Raw genomic sequence first — 13,444 nt, 5'->3', positions numbered from 1 at the left:
TAATTTATACACAACAGTTGCACAGCATATTGTTCCTTTTTATATTTTAATACAAAAATTTAAATATAAAATCATAAGTGTTCGAGGCTTCTGCAGATGAGGACAGAGCCCACGGGGACATAACCTGCGGGGATGGGGCGGGGATGGAGACAGGACCTGCGGGGATGGGCGGGGACGGAGACAAACTTTGTCCCCGTGTCATTCTCTAATGTTCAGCACTCACACTCAGATCAGGCCCAGCACTGAATATCCAGGTACAATTAAGTTTGCCAGTCTAGTGGCCCCCAAAGCACCTCATTGGTGGAATCCCACTGCACTCTCTCTCTCTCTCTCTCTCTCTTTCACGGCAGCTGCCCATCTCCCTCTGAACCCTGTCCCTGTAAACCTTTGAGCCATCACCGGCAGCAATTCCTATAAGCAACCTACGCCAACCCTATAGGGTTCTCTCTACTGCATCCCACCCTCGATGATGTCACTTTCTATTTCTTCACTGGCTGGGACGTGGTAGAAGGAAGACTGCAGGGCTGGTGCGGCAGCTTGGAGGTAGACTGGAGAGGGAGAGAGGAGCAGATGCTGGGTGGAGGGGGAGAAAGATGATGATGATAACAGGAGCAAATAGAAAGTTTCTTAAAAACTGTAAGTCTGTACGGGGATGGGGTGGGAAGGGCCCACCCAAAATGGCAGGTCTGGCTACATTCCTGGTTCCTTGACTCACTAAGTCTTCCTCCTTATTCTCCTCACACTTGGACTCCTTCAGACAGCAGCTGGAGTGGAAGTGTAGCTTAATGGTTAGTACAGTAGCCTGGGAAAACAGGTGAACTGGGTTCAATTCATACTGCAGCTGCTTGTGACACTGGGCAAGTCACTTAGCCCTCAATTGCCCAAAGTATCTGAATATATTATGTAAAATGCTTTGATTGTAACCACAGAAAGGAGGTATATCATATCCCATTTCTCCAGTCTTCTGCTCTTGGATGGTTCTTTCCTCTGCCATAGGGATCTGTAGATGATACTGCACTCATTAATTTTTGGATTCCATGAACCCAGAGAGACAGCTATCTGGTATTTTCCCCTCAATTGAATTCTCTGACACTAGAAAAATAATACTTCCAACTGTATGGCTTCTCTTTTGGCTCCCCAACATCTGACTTTAGGCTTCTATGCAGCTTCTCACACATGAGTCTACTCTTGCAGGTGTTAGGAAAGATGGAGTGATGGCTCCTTCTTTAACCTGGAGACAATACTCTCCTTCAGATACAGCACCTTTCCTTTCCTTTTGTCTTTCAGCAAGGTTGGCTGAACTGGATCTGAGGCTTCTGCTCCTTAAGTGCCAGGCACCAACCTTAATCATGGAAAGTTGGAGAACAGTGATTTGGCTCAGCACCTTTTCACACTTGTTCTGGGCTGAAGTCAGCACCCAGGACCCCACTAACAAAGGAAGGCCTGGTGCCCCTCAGGTGAGTTTCCCAGAAAGAAGGTGGGAGAAAAACAAGTTTCCCTCCAAAAAACTCCTAATCTCTATGACATGGCATTCCTCCCCTGGTTTTTCTTGTAGAGAGTAAGCTAGAAAAACCCTCAGTAGTTATACCAGGGACTAAGGCAAATGGTACCCCTACCAGATAAATTGCTAGTCTGTTACAGGAAAGGGTATTTTAAGAAGTGCCACTGAAATACTAGGGTATTTGGGAGTATATTCAAGAAAAGGCACCAAACGTTAGGTGCACAAAAACTGAACTTTAGGCACGAGCATTTATGCCATGTCAAAGGCTGGTATAAATGTTCATGCCTAAATGTTGTCAGTTGCACATATAACTGACAGTATTCCATAAAATTAGCATGTAAGTGCTTGACACGCCCCTGACCCACCCATGTTCCTCAGATGTTAACGTTCTCTTTGCATTTACACACTAGAGAACTTAGGTGCTAAGGGATAGATTCAAGAAAGACCTCCAAAAGTTAGGTGCTGGAATGATGAGCACTAAGGGCCAGATGCACTAAACTTTACAAGCCAATAACGAGACATTAACGAGCAAGTAGTAAACCCTGGTATGCACTAAATACTTTTTTCCGACAACGGTAGCAGCTAACGCAAATGGAATGCAGATGAGCAAATTGTGTAGAAACCCTATTGAAATGAGATGCACTAAGCTTTTCTGCTTGCCCTAATGCTGGAAAACGCTGGGAAATCTAACGAGAGGTCTTACGTCAGGCGAGGGTGGGCCAGGGAGGAAAGGAGGGAAGTCCGGAGAGGCGATCAGCTGTTGTTGCCGGTGCAGCGCCTTCACACGGAGGTGAGAGGTGCTGTGAAGGCCCGGTGGCAGAAGGAGGGGGACAGATGGAGGGGGGAGCTGTGGCGGCGACGACCTCAGGGGGGGGCAGGGGGTGGGGCCATGGGGGGCGGAGGATGGCAGGGAAGCTGTCATTTCAAGGAAGGAAGGGAGGGGGGGCCGGGGCTGCGTAAAGTTCTGATTTCAATGTAGGGGGGGAGCGGGGAGCAGCGGCAGTGACCTCGGGCGGGGGGGCAGGCAAGGGTGTGAACTCTTACGCCATGTCAATGTCTACTGTAAGTACCCGTACCCAACTGTTGGCAGTTAGGTGCATAAATCCTAGTATTCTATAGCTTGTGTGCCTAATTCCTTGGCATGCCCCTAACCCACCCATGCTCCTCCCATGTCCACATCCCCCTAGAAGTTATGTGTGAATAGAATCTGTGCATGCCACTTCTAGACTAGTGAATATAGTAAATGATACTTTATATGCATTCCCAAGTTTGATTTGTCGTTGCCATTCTCAGGGCACAGACCATAGAAGTCTACCCAGTACTGTTCTTGTACTAAAAGTTCTGAAGCTAACGTTGAAGCCCCTTAAACACTCCAGCCCATTCATATCTATTCAGTTACGATCAGAGCATAGACCATAGAAGTCTGCCCAGCACTGGTTTTGCTTCCCAATTACCGGCGTTGCCACCCAATCTCCGCTAAGATTCCGTAGATCCATTCCTTCTAAACAGAATTCCTTTGTGTTTATACCATACATGTTTGAATTCCATTACCATGTTCATCTCCACCACCTCCCGCAGGAGGGCATTTCACATATCCACCACCCTCTCCGTGAAAAAAATACTTCCTGACTTATTCCTGAGTCTGCCTACCTTCAACCTCAATTCATGTCCTCTAGTTCTTTCTCCAGTAAAGGTTTGTTTGCGGATTAATACCTTTCAAATATTGGAACATCTGTATCATGTCACCCCTGTTTCTCCTTTCCTCCAAGGTATACATGTTCAGGTTAGCAAGTCTCTCCTCATACAGTTTGCAACACAAATCCCATACCATTTTTGTAGCTTTTCTTTGCACTGCTTCCAGTCTTTCTACATCTTTAGCAAGATATGGCCTCCAAAACTGAACACAATACTCCAAGTGGGGCCTCACCAACGACTTGTAGAGGGGCATCAACACCTCCTTTCTTCTGTTGGTTATACCCGCTCTATGCAACCTAGCAAAATAAGCAGGGGCTGCCGTGAATGAGGGTAGTTGCATGCACAAATGCTAATTGGTAAAAATTCAACAGCTCACATCACTATACAGGAATGAAATGATATTGATGAGCCTCAGCTAGTGACTTTTTTCATGTGGGGACCTCACCACCATTCATTGTCATTGGTTCCTACTAATTTTCAATTTTTTAAACTTTTTAATCATTACACTCAATGTAAACAGCTTTAAAAATATGTAAACACACTTGTCATCAGGACCGGTGGCCAAACATCGACATGGGCTATGTTTCACGTAAAAATGCTGCTTCTGGGTTCAGTCCTGTCAAGTTATCCTATTAGTTCACAAACAAAGTAGTAGGAACCAATGATGATGAATGGTGAGACGCGGTGGTGAGGTCCCCATGTAAAAAAAGTCACTAGTTGAGGCTCATCAAGATAATTTCATTCCTTTATAGTGATGTGAGCTGATTAATTTTTATTAATTCACACTAACACAGCGTTGGGTGTATAAGAATTTGATTGCTGGCAATCACCCTTCCTTAATGAAATTGGACTGTAACAACTGCTAATTGATGTAAATTGGTGCCAATTACCACCAATTTAAGTCAATAATTGGCTGTTAACTCCAATTCTTAAATTAAGTTGTGTGCACAAGTGCCCTTATTCTATAATTTGCATATGCATGTAACCCCCTTGGGGAGAACCGGTAATAGAGTGAGGTCTGGGTGATTTCTGAATCATATCTGGCTCCTGGCCAAGGGCTGAGAGGAGTAATACAAGAGGTTATTGGCTGGGGGAAGGTGTATAGCCAACCGACTGATATGTGGTGGATGTGCCAGGGTACAGTTCTGATACTGTAATGGGTGAGGGAAAACTTAATACCGTAATGACTGACAGTGAGATGTAATAATCAGGGGGAGAAATAAGTGTCTGCCATCTTGTGTGCAAGATCTTTGGTTGCCCTAACCCCTGCCAAGACCCATGGAGTGAGGGGGTATCCTACCTGGCAAGCTAGGCAGGGGCTGCCGTAAATAAGTAAATCTCTGCTGAAAAAACAGAGGTTGGAGCAAGAGGGCTCCAGGGAAGGGAGAGAGAGAATTATCCCCCCCCCCCCCCCACATGAGTGGAACAGGGAGAGACCTGTTCGGGCCTGGAGGTGGGTGAAAGGAACTTCACCTTTAGGGAAGAAGGACGAACAGGGAGGTCTGGTCCTGAATACAGTCCAGCAGCTGGGGAAAGATCCAGTGGGGCGTTTGCCTGGCAAGAGAGCGCACAAGCTGCAGCCCTGGATTATCCTGCTGGGTGGGATGGATTTGGAGGGTTAATAGCTGAATGGACTTTGATTGAGACTGATTCTGAGAGGTTACTATCTGTCTAGTGTCCCAGGATTGCCCCTGAGGGAATGAGAGTAAATGACTGTTTCAATTTTACCTGTTGCTGAAAGTTCCTGTTGATTTTGCTATTTGTATAGTTCACCATTTATTAAAAGCAACCAGCGGGGTGAGACTGGATTCTTTTCCTGGACTGTGTTAAAGCTGAAAAAAAGTGGTGGCAAATTCCCCTCCCCCCCCCCCCCCCCCCCCCCCAGCCTTCCAGGATTTAGCCCAGCCCCAGCCTCAACCCAGCGCAATAAGACATTACCTTTTTTTATTCCCTGGTCCGGGTGCTTGACCCAAAGAATTTAGCCGACATCCAGGACAGTTTGGAGGGGACCATGGTTACCCGCAAATTTACATGCTAGGCATAAATTTGGGTATATGAGTTTATGTGGAGGAGTAGCCTTGTGGTTAGTGCAGCAGACTTTGATCCTGGGGAACTGGATTCGATTCCCACTGCAGTTCCTTGTGACTCTGGGCAAGTCACTTAACCCTCCATTGCCGCAGGTACCAAAAACTTAGATTGTGAGCCCTCTAGGGACAGAGAAAGTACCTGCATATAATGTGTACAGCGCTGCATATGATTATTAGTAGTAATAGAATCCAAGGGTAAGTCTCTACAATAGCGCCTAAAGTGTAGTCATGCATGTACCTGCAAACTGGTACCAGTTAGTACCAATTAACAACACTTAAGATTCATTATTGTCAGTTAAAGCCAATTAGCACCCACTTAAACAATCAACTTAGGCACAATTCTATCAATGTCATGTGCTAATCCCAAAAATGTGTTCCCATGTTTATAGAATTAGAGGGTTAATGACCCTGGGATCACACATTCATTTTAAATCTTATCAACTGGTGCAAATGATCAAAAGTGAAAAAGAAGAGTACTGTACATCAAAATATCAGTCTCATAAAATGTGTATTTTGTTATCATATGCTATCAACCACAGAAGATGGAATTCTGGTGGAAAAGACCACTATTGAGACAGTCCGGATGACCTTTGTTACCTCTAAACTAAACTAGGAATGCAACCCTGGGAAACATTTACCAGAATAATTTATTATGAGCAATAGACATATACAAGCATTTGCAATTCATACCTCTTCAACAATGGCATTCACAAAGCTTTTCAGACAGCAAAGGGACAAGCAAAATGTGCACCGAGTTCAGGAAGGAAAGCTTAATTGTCTTTCTCCTTGCGGGCAACAAGGAATAAGACAGCTTTGTAGTCACAAATATTTTGGTGGGCTTCATGGTCTGTAGCTAGCACCTCCAGTTCCTCAATGACATAACCAGCGTCTATGACAGCCTTCCTCACAAATTCCTCCTCTAGGGGCAAGGAGGAGAACTTTCTGGAACCAATCATATAAAAGGTGCCCCCTAGGTTTGAACAGAGTATTAAGTAGCCTCCAGTCTTCAGCAGAGAAGAGATGTTCTTCAGGACCCTCTGAAAGGTTTCCTGGTCTTTGCAAGCATATTCTAAGCATCCTGTGGTGAGGAGACAGTCCGCCAGGGGCAAAATGTTCTGCCCAAGGGGGCAGCTATGAGTGACATCACACCTCAGAACTTGCTTGACTGTTTTTCTTAATTTCTCTTCTTTTTCAATCCAGGTTTTCCTTTACAGAAAAGAAAAAGAAATCACATTCAATTCAATCAGTGTCAGAATCTATGTAATCAGTTAGGGGTTATTTTACAAAGGCGCGCTGAAAAATGGCTTGTGGTAGTGTAGGCGCGGGTTTGGGGCGTGCGCCAATCCATTTTTCAGTGCGCCTGTGAAAAAGGCCTTGAAGGGGGGGGGGGGCAAAAACGGATGTGCGGCAAAATCAAACTTTTGGGTCTGAGACCTTGCCACCAGCCATTGACCTAGCAGTAAGAAATCTGGGTGGCAATGACCTATGTGTGTCAAATGCCACTAATTTTTCAGATGCACGTATCAGATATGCACCAAAAATGATATTACCGCAAGAGCCATGCGGTTGTCGGGTGGTAACTCTATTTTGGCATGTGTTGGTCACACATAGACTCTTATGTGGCTTAGGAAAAGGACCCCTCAGTGCACTTCCCAACGACATCCCCATTTGTCTCTTCTTCTCTCACCTCCTCCCTTTTATTGCTTCCCCCCCCCCCCCCCCCCAATGGCATACTTCACTCTTGTTCTATTCAGTCAGTCTCTCCGCTCATACTCTTCCTAACACACTGGATCCTGGAAAAGCCCCATCAAAATATGATTTCAACTTATTAAAAAATGGGCTCTCCATGGATCTGATTGAACTTTGACCTGATTGTAAAGTTTAGAGAAAGCGGAGGGTTAAGTTTTGACATCATCTACCTTAGAGGTATCCTTGAAGTTGGCTAAAACATATGTGACCCGCTGAGCGATAAGATACCAAAAGTGGAGTATATGACTTATTTATAGCACAAGATAGAAGGATATCAACTCCATAATCCTGCAAAATTTCAGCCCCAGATATCGACTAATTACATCTTTAAAAAATGAGAAACGCTTATCAATAAAAAAAAAGTTTGTTTTTTGAAAAAAATGCATTTGAAAAATAGGGAACAATTAAGCTCTTTGAATTTTTAGGCTGTGCAACATAAAAAACATCAAAGTTATAGAAAAAATTGTGTAGTTTCTTTCTACTGACTCTATAGTACACCAAACTTCTATAGCCATTTTATCTCTGTTATTTGTAACCACACTTTTTGTACCTTTTCGCTCAGCAGGTCACATATTCTGAACTTCAAAATGGGTTAGGTCATAGCATCATCACTTAAACATAAACATCAGGAGTACCCTAACGGTTAGAGCACTGAACTGAGAACCAGGGAAGCCTGTTTCAAACTGCATTGCAGCTCCTTGTGATTTGGGGCAATAATTATGAAGGATGGTTATCAAATGTATATGTCAAGAGAAAGTCCCTTCCTTCCTTCCTTCCTTCCTTCCTTCCTTCCTTTCTCACTGACTTTGACGCTTGGCTTTCCGTCTTTCTTGAACTGTCATCTCCTTCCCTCATTCTTTGGGATTTTAACATTCATGCTAATGGTCCCTCTCAGTTTCTTGATTTAACATCCTCTTTCAATCTTCAGCTGTGTTCCACTAAGCCCACTCACCAGAATGGTCACTGTCTTGATCTTACCTTCTTCTCAAACTGCTCGCTCTCCATGACCTGACCATCGCTGCCTCTTGGTTCCCTCTTATGCTGTTCTGTTCTTCTCTTTTCTTTTGTTTTTAATGTATTTCTTATCTATCCTTTATGTGATTTTATCTTACTATTATAAACTGCTCTGATACTGTGAGCGGTATAGCAAGATTTAATAAACTTGAAACCTAAATACATGTACTAAAACACATTTGGGCTCTTCGTGCTTTGGTTGCCTTAAAGATATCACAATCTACCAAGAATCCAAACTCAAGAGGAAATGTTTTAAAAACAAATAGAACTAAGATTTAGTCTCCCAGTTATATGGATTGGAGAAACGGAATATCTAGGAAGGACACAGTGGACAAAAGAATGACTGTTTTTGTTAAAGGGAAGATGACAGCTACTAAAAGCAAAGGTGGGATATGTCTTACACAGGGGTATATGTCAAGACCATGTCTGCAGCTCTACTACCAGGGCTTTTTTTGTGGAGGTACTTGGGGGTACTGAGTACTGACACTTTTTCTATTGTCTTCTAAAACTGACCCATGGTCCCCAAGTTTTAATGAAAGAGCTCTGGCTCTACACAAAACTTTTGCCTTGTCTTAGATTCTGTGACTGGTTGCAAGGGACCTGGCTATTATGGGGTGGGTCCCTCAGTGATCACCCCACCCCTGAAGGGTGGCCTGGCATTTGAGTACCGGCACCTTTTTTGCTAGACAAAAAGCACTACCTACTACGTCATCCTTTCAAGCATGTCCCACAAAGTAACCCAACAGAGCACCACCGGCCCCTCTTACCTGTTGCCTTCCAGTTCACACACTTGCTTCACTACAGAGCTCCAGTCAAATGCGCCAGGCTCCTTCCTCAGCCATTTCTCAAACTCCCTTCTGCTGAGGTCCGAGTAGTCGGAGGCGATGATCTCTTTGAAGGACTCGCAGGCTGAGAGAAGCTGGTGAATGTTTGGGCCAGTGCCAAGGTCGATCAACGTTTCCCCTTTCAATTCACCTAGTTTGGAAAAGCAAAATATAAGTAATGGACTGAATATTTTGCAGCTAGGTGGTTATTATCATGTGAGGAGGAGTGGCCTAGTGGTTAGGGTGGTGGACCTTGGTCCTGGGGAACTGAGGAACTGAGTTCGATTCCTGGCACAGGCAGCTCCTTGTGACTCTGGGCAAGTCACTTAACCCTCCATTACCCCATGTAAGCCGCATTGAGCCTGCCATGAGTGGGGAAAGTGCGGGGTACAAATGTAACAAAAAAAAAAAATTAGCCGTTATATGCAGGCAGTAATATTCAGCAGAGATAACCAGCTATCTCACACTGAATATTAGCACTTAGCCATTCCTGGCCGGTTAAATAGCATTGAATATCAGCCAGTATAAATGTAAGCATACAAGGGGCACTGAAACGTAGGCACCCTGTCATAGAATGTGGGGGGTAGTGGATAATCCTTTAAAGCGGTATCAAAATAAAGGCACCAATAACCCGTGTAAATGACGGGCATATGTGTGCTGATGTAAGGACTTTCACACAAAGATGCCAATATTCAGGCTATGCTCTATTCCATGCAATCAATATCAGACTATAAATTATATATCCTAAGTAGTCTTCACATATACGGTAAGGTGGGGCTTTATACACGGCACCTAAATGCAGTGGTATACAGTTTACACATGGGTGGAGCATATGCAGGGTGCCCAAACTGCATAAACTACAGAATACTCCGGAAGATATTCAGTCTACTTTTTAAACTCTGGCTGTCGCAGGCAGAATTAACCCCTGATATTCAGTGCCTGGCCATGTCCGAGCACTGTCATCACTGAATATCCGGGGCTAAACGCAGTTGTGTTGGGGCCAGAGTTTATGCGGGTCCCTGCCAATATTCAGCTGAGACCCGCATAAAGGATGCAGGTGTTCTCTGCTCCTTCAATCTCCCCTCCCTCCCAACCCCCTGTGAAAGCACAGAGCCCTCTTCGATTTCCCCTCCCATCCCCCCCAAAAGCACAAAACCTTCCTTCCCTCCCTCCCACCCATCCCTGATGAAGCAAGACCCTCCATCCAGCCCCCCTCCAGATCTATACCCCCCAAGGCCTTTCTAAAGTCTCTGGTGGTCCAGTGAGGGCAATGAGGGCAGGATTGAACCCCACTCACTCCTGCCCCTAACAGCTGCCTCCAGAAAATGGCTACTGTGACCTCTAGCAGCAGCCTCACAGTACTTTGGTAGTCTGCATGGTCTGTTATTAAGACACAGCCTTTACTAGTCTGCTTTCCCCAGTATTTCACCAGCTGTGGAGTAGACCGCAAGCCTTTCCCCCATTTCTTTCAGCTTGTCTGTCTGTGGTAGTACCGGACCGTAGAATGGATTATCTGGTAACTAATCCTTCTGATTCAGCAATCTCAACTGTAAATGTCATTAAATCTAAGAAGTGCTTGTTCAGAAAGTCAGAATTTTCCAAAAACTTGAAAAGTTTGGAATGTCTAAACAAAAGGTCAGTTCATACCCAGGCAAGTAGGTAACATTTTTGTCACTTTTCTACATATGTAGCATTTTACATAATGCTAACATTTTGCAAGCAGTTGACTTGCCTATCTTTGAAAGGATATATAGCTCATAAGATGTTGATAACTGTTTCTTGTGTAGTCACGATAGAAATAATGTGATAAGGAGGGTTTGTTGTTCCTGTAGGAAGTAACTGGAGCTGTGCAGCTGCAGCAGCATTCCTGTCCCATGTGCACAATAGAAAGAATTGGAGTAGGTATATTTCAATCTGAGAATCTCAAGAGGTGAATGAAAAATGTATCTGTATTTGAGTAAATTGCGGTCTGAGGGTGAAGCGGAGGGTATAAATGGAAATTTTATGACAACTCTTCTTCCTGCATGCTTCAAATATTTTTTCAAGCTATAACAAATCTTTCTCTCTCCTTCCTTCTTTTTTTTTTGCTGAATATTTTTTCCTATACCTGTTTTTATGACACTTCTAAATCAATTTTCCCCTTCCTTATTTGCCCTTCAGAATCCAGAAGAAATGCAAGTTGAATTGTGTTAATTTTGTATCATGACCACTAGATGTCACCATTTCTCCAAGGAAGAGGAACCTTTGTGCTTTTGAGATGTGGGATAACGTGTGAAAATCTATGCACCAATAACCCAGGGTGAGCGAGGGCCGGAACCCAGTCGGATTTTCAGGATTTCCCCAATGAATATGCATGAAATCTATTTGCATGCACTGCCTTCATTATATGCAAATAGATCTCATGCAAAATCATTGGGGAAATCCTTGCAGCCCATGAGGACCTAGGTTGCCCACCCCTGAAATAACCAATGCAAATGACTAGAACACTGGCATACATGTTTTGTGTTCACAAATATACATACATGCCACTATGCTGTCCATGCCTTTCTCCATACAATGTTGAGTTGCTTGGAAGTTCATGGAGCTTTGTATGGTCCCTGATGAAGTGCAGTTAGCAGTGCAGGTACGTTTTACTTATGTTTACAGTCACATCATCTTTTTGTTCATTGGATTATAGTTATATTGTAGTACATTTTTGATATTTTGAACTGGTGTAAGTGTTCGCACCTAAATTATATGTGCATATTTTACCTGTTTTGCTTGTATTCTATAGAGAAAAGTAGGCACATACTTTTCTTTAAAGAAGAGGCTCCAGATAGGTGCAAGGGTATAAGAACATAAGCGTTTCCAATCCAGGATGCTGGGCCAGTCCAGGTTACAAGTACCTGGCAAGATCCCAAAACAGTACAATACATTTTATGCTGCTTATCCTAGAAATAAGCAGTGGATTTTCCCCAAGTCCATTTTTAATAATGACTTATGGACTTTTCTTTTAGGAAGATATCCTAACCTTTTCAAACCCCGCTAAGCTACCTGCTTTTATTACATTCTCTGGCAAGAAATTCCAGACTTTAATCACACATTGAGTGAAGAAATATTTTCTCCAATTTGTTTTAAATTTAGCTTCATTGTGTGCCCCCTAGTCCTAGTATTTTTGGAAAGAGTAAACAAGCGATTCACATCTACCTGTTCCACTCCATTCATTATTTTATAGACCTCTATCATAACTCCCCTCCGCTGTCTTTTCTCTAAGCTGAAGAGCTCTAGTCGCTTTAGCCTTTCCTCATAAGAAAGTCGTCCCATCCTCTTTATCATTTTCGTCGCCCTTCTCTGTACATTTTCTAATTCCACTATATCTTTTTTGAGATGCGGTGACCAGAATTTCAGCAACTGGATATTGAGCCGCATGTTTTTTCTGCTTGACAACAACCTGAGATGACATGGGATATGTCGTTGACATTTTCCCATGTTGTTTCAAACAAATGCCCACCCCTACTCTGACACAGAAATCTTGAGACCACTCGCTTCAAAAGGGTAATTTAAGTCAGAATGGACTCTGGGTCACTTTACCTGTGTCAAAGGGCACCCGGCAAATAAATGAAACCTAACAGTGAAAGACACCAGTGAGGCAGAAGTCTTGTGGAAATTAGACACTTAGCAATAAATAAAATCTCCTCGAAAGTCACCTGTGAATTAAGGGAACCCATGTCAATCAATGGTACCAGCCATCAAAGGGAAACTGAGTAGGGAGCCCAGAGAGCTGGTCTTGGTACCAAGGTCAGCCACAGATGCAGCCCTAAGACAATTCCAAGCCTTTGATAACCAGTGGTTTCTGTGGTTGTGCTTGTGGAAAAATAGTTGTAACGTCATCTTATTATGCTAATTACTACCAAAGGATAGAAACAAAATAAATGTACCTGAAGTGAATGTTTTACACATATTTTCAGCACAAATGGCAGGTATGTGTTGGCAGCAAGCAGTCCACTTCCAGCCGTGTAATACACATTCAGGTATCCTCTGGGATCAAAATCATTCTGGTATATTTCTTTATTAGTGAAGCCAGGTTCCATTCTGTCTTTCCAAAATCTTTTCTTTAACAACAGAGACCCATCTGTAGTACTTGCCTTTATAGTGGAATACATTGGGGTTTAAAAAAAAGTGTTTTTTTTTTAGGTTTTTTTTTTTAGTTATATTTTAACTATTGTTTGTTCTGAGCAATTTTAGGCTGATGCAAACGATACAATATATTCAGCTGAAATCATGGGGCTCCTTTCACTTCTTGTTTACGGTAGCAAGGTACTCGCAGGCCTGGGTCTGCTGATAACCTTCGCTAGGTAAACTTATGCAGGTTTGCTTGATGGGTATTCTGACAGTTTGGCATTAATTTTCCTCCTCCTGTCCAGAAGAATTACTGTCCCCAGTGCACACTGCCAGGGTAACACAGTACATCTGATCTCATGGGACATTCCTATACTCCAGATTAAAAAAAAAAAAAACTTGATGCAGGAGCAAGGACACAAATAGTACCAATAACAGATGTTTCAGTATCAAGTCACTATTCTGCGTGTAGAGGG

The 13,444-nt window shown here is 43.4% G+C and overlaps 1 pseudogene; it reads right to left on the bottom strand.

Annotated features, from left to right (window-relative positions):
• Positions 1-6,053: 6,053 nt before the first annotated feature.
• LOC115482142 lies at positions 6,054-12,940 on the bottom strand (annotated as a pseudogene).
• Between the last annotated feature and the right edge of the window lie 504 nt (positions 12,941-13,444).

The sequence above is a fragment of the Microcaecilia unicolor genome, chromosome 12 (assembly GCF_901765095.1).
Source record: "Microcaecilia unicolor chromosome 12, aMicUni1.1, whole genome shotgun sequence".
Taxonomy (NCBI): Eukaryota; Metazoa; Chordata; class Amphibia; order Gymnophiona; family Siphonopidae; genus Microcaecilia; species Microcaecilia unicolor.
This window is presented reverse-complemented; position numbering and strand designations above follow the sequence as displayed.